Raw genomic sequence first — 15,473 nt, 5'->3', positions numbered from 1 at the left:
ATAAATGTAAAAAAAACCTAGAAGATTCCATATCTTGCCAGAAAATGATTATTTTTTCAAAAAAACGGACATGAATTTTATTATTTATTTTATTTAGCTAAAATTCTTTGGGGTCTACTCTATAATCAAAACAGTCATTTTGTATCTTTGGTTTGCCAATACAGGTCTAAAGTATGAGCAAGCTAGATTTTTGTACATCCGCATTGACGTTTGATAATAGTTAAAAAAAATAAAAACAATTTTTCAATCGAAAAGATGGTACACTTTTTCTCAATTGAAAGCCAGAATCATAATAGAAAGAGTAAGAAGTTAAAAAGTTGTTTAACAGTGAAAATCATCAAAACATATGAAATTAGGATAGAATCCTCATACCAAAAATATAAGAATTTTCCCTATTTTAGAAATAAAAACAAAAACTTTTTTTTATTTCAATATTGGCTGTGTCGGCCTTTGAAAATCAGACAACAAACTGCTAAGAAATACTCTAGCAAAAAAACCTAAAATTTGTGAATTTCAGCGTCCTTTAGAGTTTGCATGATTCTCGAAGTTGATTTTATAGCTGTCGGCCACCATTGCTAGTACCAACAACTAGTGTCTTCCTTTTATCTACAAGGACTTCGCCGCCCTGGGCTCCTAAGTGTATGAAAGTATGGCACGGAGCGACGGCGCCGAATACCCATATTTACACAAAGAATTTTAGAGCGCCCGCCGCGGGATTCGAACCGGTGACCTCTGGATTGTGAGTCCAGTGCGCGGTCCGATTGATCCACACGGGCGGGACAATGATTCTCAGTGTCATTTAATTAGCCCCAATTTTTTCCAATAGTGAAATCCCGAAAACTATTGGTTTGATTCTTTTCAAAAAATGACATCTATGTGATTTTTTTTTTGCTTTTTTCATTAAACATAATTTCAAAAGTTAAAAATCAACATTTGAAAATGTCCAGAATTCGTGATTCGCCCTTTGAAAAAAATAATTTAAATTCAAAAATTTCGAAATAATTTTCAAAGAGAAGAGCAGAAAATTTCAAAACAGTTTCTTTATTAAACATTGAAAATCGAACCAATAGATACCACGATTTTATAAATTAGGGCTAGTTAGATTACACTGAGAAAAACTTTTTTTTTCACAAAATTAAATCTTTAAAGGGCTTTATCTCAGCAACCAGGTTCCCGATGAACAAAGATAGAAAAGAAAAATGCAAAAATGCAATTATTGCAAGAATTTTTCTCATCCCTTCAAAAATATTTTTGCGGGGGTACTTTTTCTTCATGAAATATTTTTCAATTGCAATAAACTGATCATTTCGAAAATTTTAACCTGTAAATGCCTGTAGCTTGAAAGCGGTACATTTTATCAAAAATATGAAAATTTATTTTTGATTGCAAATTTGATTTTGCATCAAAACATGTTTTTTAAATTTTGTTTCTCAAAAAACTTTTTTTGCTAAAAAATTATTTTTTAAAATCATTTTTAGTTTCAAAAATACGAAAAACTCGTTTTTTGAAAATTCGACAATTTGTAATAAAAATTAAAATTAAATAATCGGGATTTTTTCTTCCGAGTACCTATATTTTTCCTGAAAATTCCTGATCATAACCTAAAACTTTGCTGACGACCAGCATCAATCAGAAAATGTTTTCTCAAAAAAAAAAAATGTTTGATAAAAACAAATGATGTTTTTTTGACAAAGTTTCATCGAATTAATTGGAATGTTTTTTGATTGCCCATCCAACGATGAGTCACATAAAAGGTCCGAACATCGCCAAAACATCAGCCAAATATCTCGAAAAAGAGTATAACTAACACTTAGTGCTTATAACTTTTGATAGAGTGCAGATCAACATAACTTCTGCAGTTCTTAAATAAACATCATCATTTCGTCACTTGTGTGCTATCTTGGGACACGTGCTTTATTTTTACAGTAGAAACAAGATGTCACAAGATAGCACACAAGCGACGATTTACAGATAGTGACTTATTGGACCCCAAGACAGATCGAAAGATGCGAAAACGGACAAAATCGGTTCCGCCGGTCTCGAGATAATCGAGTGCATTATTTTTTATCAAATTCAACCACACACACACAGACAATTTAATTCAGATTAAATATGTATACATGCAGGTGGGTCTAGGAGGTCAAATTAAGAAGTTCGTTTTTGGAGTGATTTTATAGCCTTTCCTCTTTGAGGTGAGGAAGGCAAAAATTGCGAAATTTAAGGAATTACTCAATTACAACAAGAAAAAATACATAAAATTGTTCTTCTTCTTATGGGATACAAAGAAACACTTGATTCGATAAATTAAATCATTTGCCCCACAATCGCGCACCAAATCAGCACAGTCCGAAGCGATTACTCCGCTTATTTTCGCCCGCCAGACTAGAGCGAAAAACCTAATGACTCGCTTACATAACTGTGCAACTCGATGCTGCTGCATCGACAACTTAACGGCGACGACCCACATCTCGGTCGATCCTCCTCTAATTGATCTTCATTCCACATTAAGTCACTTTATCTTCAATCTGCCAAAAAGCGCCGTCATCTCATAAATAAATCAAACCGCGATTTGTCACTCGCGTTGATGCGGTCACAAAATTGAATCATTACTGTGTTGTTTCTTGTTGCACTTTGTAGACCTGTATGTTTTGGTTTTGAGTTTTCCACGCGACGAACACGAGTTGAGAGAGAGAGAGTCATGCTTGTTGTACCGCCAGCATGTTTCATGTTTTGCTCTCTTCCTATGTTGCACACAGTCACAGCGAAGAATTTGGAAGGCTCCTGGTACAGTTAGAGAGCCAGAGAGTCAGGTAGAGCGAGTTTGTTGTTGAACACTGTACAGCAGCGGTTTTCTTTTGGCAACATCGTGTTGCTGGAGACAAACCGTTCAGTCGAAGTGGTACTGCCGATTGCTGAAGGCTGCTGAGGGCAGCATAGTCAGTGTGGGCCGCGCGGAATTTCGCGCCAATCGAGAGAAGAAGGTTCCTTCCCTGTAATAGGCCGTGTCTTATTACATAATTGTTAGTGCGTTTTCGTGATCTAGACCACAAACCTTCGGTTCTTCCCCTTGAAACGTCGAGCTAGAGAAGAGAAGCTGAACGAGAACCAAAGAACCCGCGCACAACCACCGATTCCGTCCGTCGGAATTAAGCTTAGTGTGAGTGCAAAGTGTTTCTTATCTGTGGCATGTTCTTGATGGAGCGTTGCTGAACGTGAAAGCAGACACAGAGTGACGACTGTGGTGACCATGAAGAACGATGTCAGTGGATGATTGTGGTGTAACTGTTGGTGTAGCCGCGCACCGTACATCGGTCAAGTGTTTTCTGTGCAGAACTTAGAATTTAGCTCGAGGTGAGTGTGTACTGCTGGAAATGTTCAGGAAATCCAGCAATTTTTGGCATGTTTCGAAGATATGGACCGCAGTCACGCAAGGAACTGTTTCGTAACCGGCAGGAAGCCGTAACCAAATTGGAGTTCTGGTTGAGCACGTGGAAAAGGGGTTCCGTACATGGGTTGGCGTTGCCGGTGCAGACTATTTATGTGTTAGCACGTGCTTCCCCTCGTACACGCGAAACGGCGCGGCGTATTTCCTTCACAGGACCAGCTTCCTTTTTTGTCCTTTTTACTTGCTTGAAGGCGCCTAGCGAAAACAGGGTGGCTTGGCGTTATGTAACCGACCTCTGCGCTATCGCAGAGCAAAAACGAGTATGAATGAGAGGGGGAGGTTTGAATTAAGGGATGGAACGAAGGGGGCCGTCAATTTGTTCTATGGGTTGGCTCTATTTTGGGTTGGTGATGGTTGCATAATTGATTGAAAATTTATTTCAGGATTTTATACAAGTTTATTTATACGCGAAGTTATCCAGACTCGTACCATTTTTTTGTGTATTATTCAATTTATTTCTTTATTGGTGAATTCAGAATCATAAAAAAATAGATTCAAATATGTGATTCAATGTACAACAAAAAAATCAGAACTGATCAAAAGAAATCTTATCAAATTGTTATTATTTTTAACAATCCAATTTATGGTTTACCCACACGGTAACCGGAGTAATAGAAGAGTCAATGAAAGTTTCATGAACAGTTAGCATTTTACCATTTTAAAAAGGTAAATTATCATTATATTATGCAACACCAATAAATTTAAATCTATCATAGAAGAAAAAGGAGTTCATTTTAATGTAATTTGTTTTCAATCAATTTTACAAGATGAAGAACCCAAAGATGGACTTAATTAGTGTTTTGTTTTTGTACAACTCTCAAATACTATATCATCGTACCCATTGGATACTAAGCATAACAAATAATTTATATAACGTGTATTTTTGAAACTAATCTACTGCTACTTCTTATCAAAAACCCCGAAACAATTCGATTTTAGCAATTTTCTTGGTTTGGTTTTGTAAAAAGTTTATAGGCAATTGGATTTTAAAATTAAATTTTTGAAAAAAAATTGCCCACTAAGGTTTTGATGGGACAGTTTGATTGGATGTAGGGCGTCCAATTTTCCCGGGTTTAGAATTTACCGGGAAACGGGATTTTTTTTTTTTGAAATCCCGGGAATTCCCGGGATCCCGGGATTTTTTTTTTAAACAGTCATAAAATCTATATTTTCATTATATTTGTTATGTTTTCAAACTTAAAATCATAGAATCAGCTCAATTATATTAATTGGTGATTATCTACATTTCAATCCAAACATAGACGACAGCTTTTAAATAGCTTAAGGGGTTGCATAAATGCAAATTGGCATAAATGTCAGAGGTTGGTATAAGAACACATTTAAACTTTTTTAAATCTATTTTCAAGACATTAAAATATATATTTTCATCTATCAACAAAATAAATTTGAAAACTTTTGGTTGTACCATTGCCGAGATATAACAATTTGAAGTTGGCAGTTTCAAAAAATGGGTGCCACGATATCTCAACACTGCTTTGACCAAATCGGCTCATAATTTTGGCGAACACTCGTTAAACTGGTCCCGTGTACCTGACGAAGGCCGATATTCAAAAAAGTTTATTTTTAAATGAGATAAAGATATTTTTATGTTTTTCATAAAAGGTAGAGAGCTTTTGATTCTTGCATTTTTCAAATATGCAAAATTCAAAAATCGGGCATCGTCATGCACACGGGAGGTCTTGTGAGTCTTCTCCCCAATTTTAGCCAATTTGGTCCATCCTATCTTGAGAAAAAATGTTCACAAAGTTTGACAGTTTGCTTTGCGCATGGCAAAGTTGTGTGCTTAGGGAGCGTTCTTTTATTACGTAACGCAGTAGGGTGGGGGGGGGGGTCGGAAGCCGTGTTACGCTCCATACAAAATTTTTGAAATTTGTATGGAAATTTTGTTACGAGGGGGGAGGGGGTCTAAAAGTCCGATTTTTCGCGTTACGTAATAAAAGAACGCTCCCTTAAATCGTCTCTTACTCAGTTTAAGGGGTTACATACATGTAGAAAATCACAAAATTTTATATTACAGATTATTTCATAAATCCACTCAAAACATGATTTTTAATCACTCCTGAAAGTTTCATGAAGATATTTAATGATTAAACTGAGTAAGAGACGATTTAAGTTCAAAATTTTGCCATGCGCAAAGCGGGCTGTCAAACTTTGTTGGCGTTTTTCTCTAAACCCCGAGTTGATTTACGGGTGCCACGATATCTCGAGATGGGATGGACCAAATTGGCTGAAATTTTAGGTGAAGACTCTCAAGATGTATCCCGTGTGCATGACGAAGCCCAATTTTTAAAATATGCTTTTTAAAAAAATACAAAAATAAAAAACAAACGGTTTTTTAATATGAAAAACACAAAAAAAAATTTATCTTTTTTTATAATAAACTTTTTGAAAATCGGGCTTCGTCATGCACACGGAATCGGTTTAACGAGTATTCACGAAAATTTTGAGCCGATTTGGTCAAGGCTGTATTGAGATATCGTGGGACCCGTTTTTTGGAACTGCTTACTTAAAATTGCTATATCTCGGCAACGATGCAACCAAATATCTTCAAATTTGTTTTGAAAGTAGGTGAAAATGTATATTTTAATGCCATGAAAAAAGAATTTAAAAAAAGTTGAAGTGTGTGCTCATACTAACCTCTGACTTTTTTGCCAATATACATGTATGTAACCCCTTAATAATGAAATAGCTTCATGAAACTTTCAGAAGTGATCATCTTTCAAGTGGATTTAATACATTTTCTATAATAATTTTTTTTTGCATTTTCTACATGTATTTATTAAAAAAAATATTTATTTTTTGATTTTTATTTTGCTTTGGTCAACTGGGGAAAACCGGGATTAAAGTCTTAGTTTAATATGTTTCCAATTTTTAAAATTATCAATATTCAAAAATGTAAAAATCAGTCTATTAAACATATAGAGAGATAAATACAAAATATTTAAAGCACTAGGAATTTTGTGAATCTGTATACTCAAATTTCAACAACTTTCACTTATAAGCCAAATTTATGCTGATATATGCCGAATAAAAATTTCAATTCTTTTAAATTCTTATCGATGAATATGTATTCGATTATTAATATATTTCTACAAAAAATATGTTTCCAGGCCAGAATTTGCTCATTTTTTCAATATCGGGAATTCCCGGGACAAATTATCAAAAATTCCGGGATTCGGGAATTCCCGGTTATGGAAAAATCCCGGGATTTTTGTCCCGGGAATTCCCGGGATGGACGCACTAATTGGATGGAACAAGGCAAGAACTTTTGATCTTAAATCTGTGAGTTGAGATTATTTTCTGGCTGATCCAAAGCTTGTGAAAATCTCAATTGACAAGTGTGAATTCACTCAGAGCGATATTATTCGTGAAAGACAACTTGACTTTACTCAAACTGAGTTTTACAAAATATTTAATGAAGATAAAGTTTTGAATCAGCTAATATTTAAAAAAATATTTCCTGCTATAAAACTACTTTAGTAAACAAAAGTTACCTGAATTTAAGTAAATAATTCCATTTTCAGCTTCTATTGTTCAACATTAAGCTTTTTTCAATTTCCAGACTTTAGATATAGACATGATTTTTAAGATTTCTTAGATATTTTTTTAAAATATTTTGGTTAATGGGAATCTGTTATCATTTTTTAAGCTCAGGAATGTAATTTGGTATCATTTGATTTTACACTCCTTGTACAGTAGATATCTTAATTAGAAGTGGGCAAGCAAATTTCTAACAAAAGTTTTGCAAACAAATGTGTTTATATAGGGGAACAGCATGTAATTTTACCGAGCGGCATGTTAGAAATTTGATGTTAAAATTCAGTTTTTTAAGGCGTTTTAACTGATATCGAGTAAGAATTAGCTTGCTTTTTAGTGAGCAAGTACGTTTTTATCAAAAGTTAATCAAAAAGTGGGTCAAAAAGTGGGTCAAAAAGCGAGAATAAAAAAAAATGGATGGAAATCAGACCGAATCACCTGCCAAAATTACGGACAACCGCAAAAAGTTGACTATTTGGAACAGTCATACTTCCTAAAAATTTAGCATTTTCGATATTCTTCATCGAATGCTCCACGAGGCAGGTGGCAACATGGCCACCGCAGGAGTTCAATTATGAAGCCCGTTGACGTCGTTGTCGTCATCGTAATGTTAATCTTTAGTGCTCGAGCACAACAGCAGAAGTCACCGCTGTGAGCACAGGTGAAACCCATTAGCTTGATTTAGACACTGAAAATAGTCGAGCGACCTAAAGTGTTTTTTTTAATTAAAATTTGAAATTGTCATTAAAGTCCAATAGAAGTTAAATTTATAACCTTCTTCAAATTTGTGATAAGAACTAATTTAACTTATTTTTTCCGTGCAAACTTACCTGCCGAGGGGGTAATGAGACAGTTTTTCACCGCCCATTGAACATCACGTGAGTGCGGTGCATTTCATAAATTTTCTTGCCTCACCACCGAGGAGGTCTGTGTTTGTTTAGTACATAGAAGCTGCAGTGCCCTTTCCATAAGGCTTCAGAGTCATAACTGTCAGTTGTCGGTTGAGGAAAAAAAGTTGATGACGGATGGCGGTTGGACAAAGTTTGTATTCGTTCACAGGGAAAAGCAGCATCACGAAACATTTTAAGAAGGGCCAATCGTCGACGTGTACTATAACAAAGTGGTACTTCAATCGTTAGGGGTTTGCTAATGGCTTCAAAATATTGTTGGGACATTGTTTCGTATAGCTTAAGATTTATTTATTATATTTTTTATATTTATTAGTTTAAATCATAAGTTTTAAATTAAAACTCCAAACTGAAAAAAAACAATTTTTAAATCTTTTCGTTAAACAAAAAACAAAGAAAAAAATCATTAATCCAACTGTCAATGGAACTGCAACGAGTACATACCACAAAAGCCTTCGGCTGTACCGTTGCTTTCCACTTAAAGTTTCGACCTTCGAAATCGCCAATCTCGGCCTGCGGATGGACGGTTATTTCAAACTTCCAGGGAAGAAGAGTTGAGCTGAGCCGCGATGCGTTTGCTGGGTTGTTTTGTTCGGAGAAGCTTAATTGCGCCAAGTGTGGTGGCCGTCAGGGGCTTTTGTTGTTTTGTTGTGTTCAGGGGATTGCTTCTCCAAGAGGCCGCGGAAAATTCTCTACGTTAGGTATTTACGATTGAATTTTGAAACTAGGTTATGTGTGTAGCGGCTCGATGCCGTACGCGGGGTTTGTGGGAAAATGAAGAAAAAAGAAAATAACGTGAACTTGGGGTAAACTGATCTATTTTTGACACAAATATAGTTTTTAGGTTTCTTTTTACAAAAAAAACTATATTTTATATTAAATTTTAAAACAAAAATTAGCTATAATTCACAACATTCAAAAAAGATGCAACAACCCTATAAAAATCTGCACAATGACTGGCCCCAATTTCTATCGTACTTTGTTTTTCTCAAAGATTGCGGTTCAAGTTTTCCGGTAGAGTGGCAAGGTCTTTGTTGATTTTTTGGCAACTTTATTGTGAGTTTACCTGCACTGTTTCAGGCTACTAATCTAGCTTGAATTTAGTGAATGAATTTATTGAAATCTTACAATACTGAATTCTATAATAATCTCGCTTTTCTTAATTTTTCCTCATTAACTTTATGTTCAAGCATCAGCTTTGAGACCACGGACTAATTGTTCCACGGAAGGCAATGTTCACCACTTTCGACAGCACTTACAAAACAGCTTAAAAAAGCAAATACCATTGTACTATTTTCCCTACCGAAACCACCAGTTTTTGTCATACCAAAATGTTGCTTAATGTTTCTTTTTACATTCCAATCTGCAACCAACCGTCATCCGTCACTATTTTTTCTTCCATTCAACAGACCTGATACCTTAATGACGTTGCTTGATGAAAAAGGCACATGCCATCTCGTATTTACTGAGCTCAGCCCACCCGGTATATGGTGAAACATGAAATGCAATGCACTCACGTGATGAGAAATGGGCGGTGAATTTCTAACTTATAACTTTTCCTGATGATGGATTTTTTCATAAATGTTCCAATAAAACAAAAATATCAGAAATTGTAACTAATATTTTTTGCAACAATTTATACATGCCGGTCTTGTTTATTTTTATTTTAATATTATTGATGAACATTTTAATAACACATAAATTTCAACTTGGTCTGGCGACTGGATAATAGTATCACCCAAACAAGTAAGTCGGCCACAGTGATTTTGCTGCTGTTGTGCTCAAACACTAATGATTATTATTACGATGACGGTGACTGGCTTGTTAATTGCGCATCTGGGGTGGTCTCTGCGTTCTGATTTGATTATGAATATATAATAATCGATTTCTTTGCTGCTTATGTTGACTCAAACATTCGGTTGTGCAATGCGGTAGAAATTGGTGAAATGAAAAGTAGTCGTAAATATGCATGATAAAAGTAAACTTGTATAATAACCAGTCGATGAAAGTGCCAAATAAGCACTAAATCGGTCGATTTTTATCAGGTTGGCTTTCGCATACTACACATCAATTGATTTTTCATGTAAATCAGCAAGTCATCTGTTGTGCTTTAACCCGTTTTTTTTTATTAAATCACTTTCATTTCCCGGAAATCGCAAAACACACTTGAGCAATTCTCTACCAAAACCGGAAATGGATTTTATTTGTATTTTTTGATTTGGCTCAAACTTTGTGGGGGCCTTCCCTATACCCAAATATGCTATTTTGTGTCATTGGTTCACCCATACAAGTCTCCATACAATTTTGGCAGCTGTCCATACAAAAATGGTATGTAAATATTCAAACAGCTGTAACTTTTGAGTGAATTTTTTGATCAATTTGGTGTCTTAGGCAAAGTTGTAGGTATTAATGAGGACTATTGAGAAAAAAAATAGGTACACGGAAAAAAAAATTTGAGGATTTTTTTGTCAACTTTTTTTTTACTAAAACTCAATTTCCCAAAATACGTATTTTTTGATTTTCGAGATTTTTTGATATGTTTTAGGGGACAAAAATCCGCAACTTTTGAGCCATAGAGTAACATGGTCAAAAAATCTGCCGCCGAGTTATGAATTTTTGAAAAAATAGTGATTTTTGGAAAAAATCAAAGTTTCATGCAAAAACAAGTTTGACCTCATTTTTTAATGCAAAATTGAATTTGCAATCGAAAAGTACTTTACATATTTTTTGATAAAGGGCTCCGTTTTCTAGATATAGCCACCGAAAGTTTGGTTTTAGCGAAATATTTGCAGTTTTTCAATTTTTAAAAATAGTAACCATGAGTGAACATTTATAAAAATATATTTTTTGAAAAGTAAGCATAAGCATAAGCATAGGTGCCCACCCGCAGTTGCTACTCCGTTATTGACCAGGACCTCCAGAAGTTACATCCACGAGCCGTGGAAGATGAGTGGGTGCTATCTTTCCTCGCTTCGCAACTTCTCAAAGGCCCCTATCATGCTGATCAATACCGGCGCCGGCCACGACCAGTGGTAGAGTCACGGGGAAGTGGATGGGAATGTTAGTCCGATACTTGAGTGATAGAGACCGCCCAATCGACTGCTTCTCCGACAAAGTATCACATGAGTTTTGAGGGGGTTAGTAGATGGGTATGAGGTCAGGATTCACGAGTGGCAGTGATGTGACCATGAGCATTTTGTTTATCGGTTGAAAGTTTTAAATCTTAGGCAGCCGGCTGCGGAAAGATAAATAATTGATTATTTAAAAAGTTTTTTTTTTTTGCCGAACGTGTGCCAACCGAGCAGTAGTGCTATGGGCTGGACTTATCAATATATTTTTACTGGTTGTACAATTAACGCGAGCAAATTTCAAAAATAGTAAATAAAAGACGCTTTACGCTTCATAAAATCGATAGTTTGATGAGTTAATACTAAAACTGTCAGTTGGAATAAATTATTACGATCAATGAAAATAAACGAAAAGAAAAAAAGGACACCACGTAGCCGACTGTAATGAAATGAAAACAATAACTTAAACGAACTAAACCGGCGGCGTGCCTTCCAATCAACGATGATGAAAGAAGGGCTTATGAAAAATAAAATATCAAATAAAAGGCTCTAAAAACACGTTGTAGAGTATTCACGAGGTCTTGCTACACACAATCGTATCAAAAACTAAAAAAAAAAACAAACGCGCGCTAATTGTCTATCCTAAATGTCAGCGCGTCTTTCGATAAACGATTCTATAGAAATGAGTTTCCACCGAGAAAATTTAACACATTATTTGAAAATTTACGATTTACCCGACGCCGTACCTTCTGATCAACGGTGATATAGGAAGGGCTTTTAAAATCACAAAACAATTTATGGAATCTTAATAAATAAAAGACGCAACTGATTCAACAAAATTTTACGAACAATTTTTTCGATTTGGTGCGCGTATTTTTACCACTAGTTATGAACTTAACCTGAAAAACCTGGAAAACAAATTGATTAATATATATCAAGCTCATTCATACCAACTCTTACACACAACTCATTATACCAGTAAACCTAAATACTTTTAAAAAAGTTAATCAAACACCAGATCATAAAAACCATGAGATTTTTTATGACATATTAAAAAATTATTCAATAAAATTGATAATTGTGATTTACGGGAAACCTAACGACGATATTTGTTGAATAATTTGTACGCGTAACAAAATGAGCGCGGCCAAACCGACAGTGTATACAAGCTAAAAAATTTTGTGTATCAAACCTTGCAATGAAAACAAAAATAAACGGATACACTCACACAAACATCGTCAATTGGGCCGAAACAATAAAAACATCGATTATTTCAACATTACAAGCAACAAAAAAAAGCAGCAGAGAAACCGAAGTTTTTATATTTGTCAGTACCCAAAACATGGCACCGCTCCCCTAATTAAAAGTTATCTAGATAAGTTGTTTCGGCCCAGTTTCTCACTCACACTCGCATACTCATTCACATCTGTCAAAAGAATATTCTTATTGGAACTTGCTCACCCGGTTCTGCATGCTGCTGCTTCAAAGGTTGACCTGGCCGAAAGTCTGTAAGACCCGGAAAAATCTATGCTTTTTAGCACAAATCGCTCGGTGCGGCGTGAAAGCCTTGTGCATCACATTTTCGCAACTCCCCGCGTTGAGAACAATCGTCCTCTTACACGCCGGATTGTGTTGAGCTGACGTTCCTATTCACTGCTTCACCAACACAAACACATATTTTTCCTATTCTCTGGCTGACTTTTCCTGGCACGCTTCAAAGCTGAATATTTCTTTTAAAATTCACTTATTTTCTTTTGAAAATCGGGAAAACTTCATAATTCCCTAAAACCGCATAACAAAATTTTAACAATCAGCAGCAGTAGATAGAGCCGCCAACTGCTTTACCTCAGGGACAGTTTAATCACTTGATTATTCTATTATTATATGGTTTTTAAAAGGGCAGAGTTCGTCGTGCACCCTTTTTGAAACAATTTTTTCCTAGCAAAAACCAAACTTAACACTTTCTCCACATTTTCTTTTCCTTCTGTTTCTACTACAAATAATTTACAGTTCACATTTTTACAATTAACGAAAATTGGAATGTCTCTCCTATTAATCTAAAGAAAAACAATCCCTGCGGGAATGGCGTATACTCGAAGTAAGCCCTCTGCACTTTTCTGCAGGCTAACGAGTGCAGCGCTCACTTTCCGGCAGGCCAACCAGAGCGCAAAAATCAAAACAATGCTTGAAACTTAAATTCTGAATCGATTTTTTTCCACAAAATCACTTAGAAACTTTTAAACTTTTATTGTACGCGGTAATCTGGCACCTTAGCTCGGCCGTTAACATCGAATCAGAACCGACAGATGGTCAAAACAAACACAAAAACGCAAAAATGTACGGACCGAAAAAAAACACTAAACAGATCCGGGCAGTGTTGCCAATCGGTTTTCAAAATATATTTTTTGAAAAGTTCAGAAAATTTGCTATAAAATTGTCTAAGAGACATTGAAGATTGGACCTCTGGTTGCTGAGATACAGCGGCTTAAAGAAAAAGAAACACGAAAATTGAAGTTTTCTAAGTCTCACCCAAACAGCCCACCATTTTCTAATGACGATATCTCAGCAATTAATGGTCCGATTTTCAATGTTAATACATGAAACAATCGTGAAATTTTCCGATCTCTTCGAAAAAAATATTTTGAAAATTTTAAAATCAAGACTAACATTTTAAAAGGGCCAAACATTGAATATTACGCCCATTTAAAATGCTAGTCTTGATTTAAAAATTTTCATAATATTTTTTTCGAAAAGATCGGAATTTCACGAATGTTTCCTATATTAACATTGAAAATCGGACCATTAGTTGTTGAGATATCTTCATTAGAAAATGGTGGGCTGTTTGGGTGAGACTTAGAAAACTTCAATTTTCGTGTTTCTTTTTCTTTAAGCCGCTGTATCTCAGCAACCAAAGGTCCAATCTTCAATGTCTCTTAGACAATTTTATAGCAAATTTTCTGAACTTTTCAAAAAATATATTTTTAGAAATGGTCACTCATGGTCACTATTTTTAAAAATTGAAAAACTGCAAATATTTCGCTAAAATCAAACTTTCGGTGGCTATATCTAGAAAACGGAGCCCTTTATCAAAAAATATGTAAAGTACTTTTCGATTGTAAATTCAATTTTGCATTAAAAAATAATGTCAAACTTGTTTTTGCATGAAACTTCGATTTTTTCCAAAAATCACTATTTTTTCAAAAATTCATAACTCGGCGGCAGATTTTTTGACCATGTTTCTCTATGGCTCAAAAGTTGCGGATTTTTGTCCCCTAAAACATATCAAAAAATCTCGAAAATCAAAAAATACGTATTTTGGGAAATTGAGTTTTAGTGAAAAAAAAGTTGATAAAAAAAATCCTCAAATTTTTTTTCCGTGTACCTATTTTTTTCTCAATAGTCCTCAACAATACCTACAACTTTGACGAAGACACCAAATTGATCAGAAAATTCACTCAAAAGTTACAGCTGTTTGAAGAGTTGTATGGGTGAACCAATGACACAAAATAGCATATATTTGGTCATAGGGAAGGCCCCCACAAAGTATGAGTCAAATCGAAAAATACAAAAAATAAAAATGGTCGAAATCGGCCGATTTCGTAGAGAGTTGCTCACTTGTGACATAGACCATTTTATCAAATGATGGTGTCATCTCGTGACACGTCATACTAATTGATGGAAAATGTTGAAAAAAATCTTAGTTTTACAAATTTGTGTTGACACATATTTTTAAGGGAAAAATTCCATCTTTTGTTTTTGTTTCAGTTGGTTAAACTACTGATATTAGCTTATTTTAGATTGTATTGGAATTCTTTGCACACGTAGTACATTTTCCACGGTCAAAACACACTTGTGACACGTGCTTTTCGGATCTTTGTTAAAATTACTTACTGTATCCTTTAACTGATGTAACCAAATTAGATGAAACTTGCAGCGTTTGTTTAGCAAGCTTTATCGTTGCGAACAATAATATTAGCAATTTAAGCTTTATTTAAGGACCCAATTCCCAGGTCTAATTTTCCATTTTTAAGCTTTGTCATAGTTTATTATAGCTCAAGAGCGAAAGTTTTTTATCTTTCTTTTTACATTCAATTTGTTAAATCACAAACATCCTCTTTTTACTAGTTTTTTGCATTTTTTTTCATGTCATGCTATATAAAACTATAAGGTTACCTTTTATGTTGCAAAAAAATGATAAATTCACGCAAATCATGTCAAATTACTAAACCCTTTATTTTCCTGAAATGAATTCTTTCGGATTCTGTTCAAAGTAAAACACGGTTAAAAAATGTTTGTTTAACTAATTAGGATTAAAGAGTTAAAGCTCTTTGATTCGGTAGTTTTTGCAAAACTAATTATTTTTCTGATTTGATTTCAGATTTAGGTTGGGTTTAATTATATATACAAGTTAAAAACTTGTGTATATACAAGTTATAAAACTTGTCAATTGAATTGTATGATCTTCCCTATAATTTGTATGGAAAAAAATGTTTT

At 34.6% G+C, this 15,473-nt stretch overlaps 1 protein-coding gene across 3 annotated transcripts in view; it reads left to right on the top strand.

Moving 5' to 3' along the window:
• The window catches only part of LOC120421104 (protein quick-to-court), a 70,350-nt gene that overhangs the window by 16,501 nt on the left and 38,376 nt on the right, over nt 1-15,473 (top strand). The window contains exon 1 of one of the 3 annotated variants that reach the window (XM_039584253.2): nt 2,890-3,351. The exons of the other annotated variants lie outside the window; for them this stretch is intronic. The gene's annotated coding sequence lies outside the window, so the exon portion shown is untranslated. Of the gene's footprint in view, nt 1-2,889; nt 3,352-15,473 lie in introns of those variants that run through there. 3 annotated transcript variants of the gene reach the window in all.

The sequence above is a fragment of the Culex pipiens genome, chromosome 2, assembly GCF_016801865.2.
Source record: "Culex pipiens pallens isolate TS chromosome 2, TS_CPP_V2, whole genome shotgun sequence".
Classification (NCBI taxonomy): Eukaryota; Metazoa; Arthropoda; class Insecta; order Diptera; family Culicidae; genus Culex; species Culex pipiens.
Note: the sequence above shows the minus strand (reverse complement) of the source record. Positions and strands in the feature narration are given on the sequence as shown.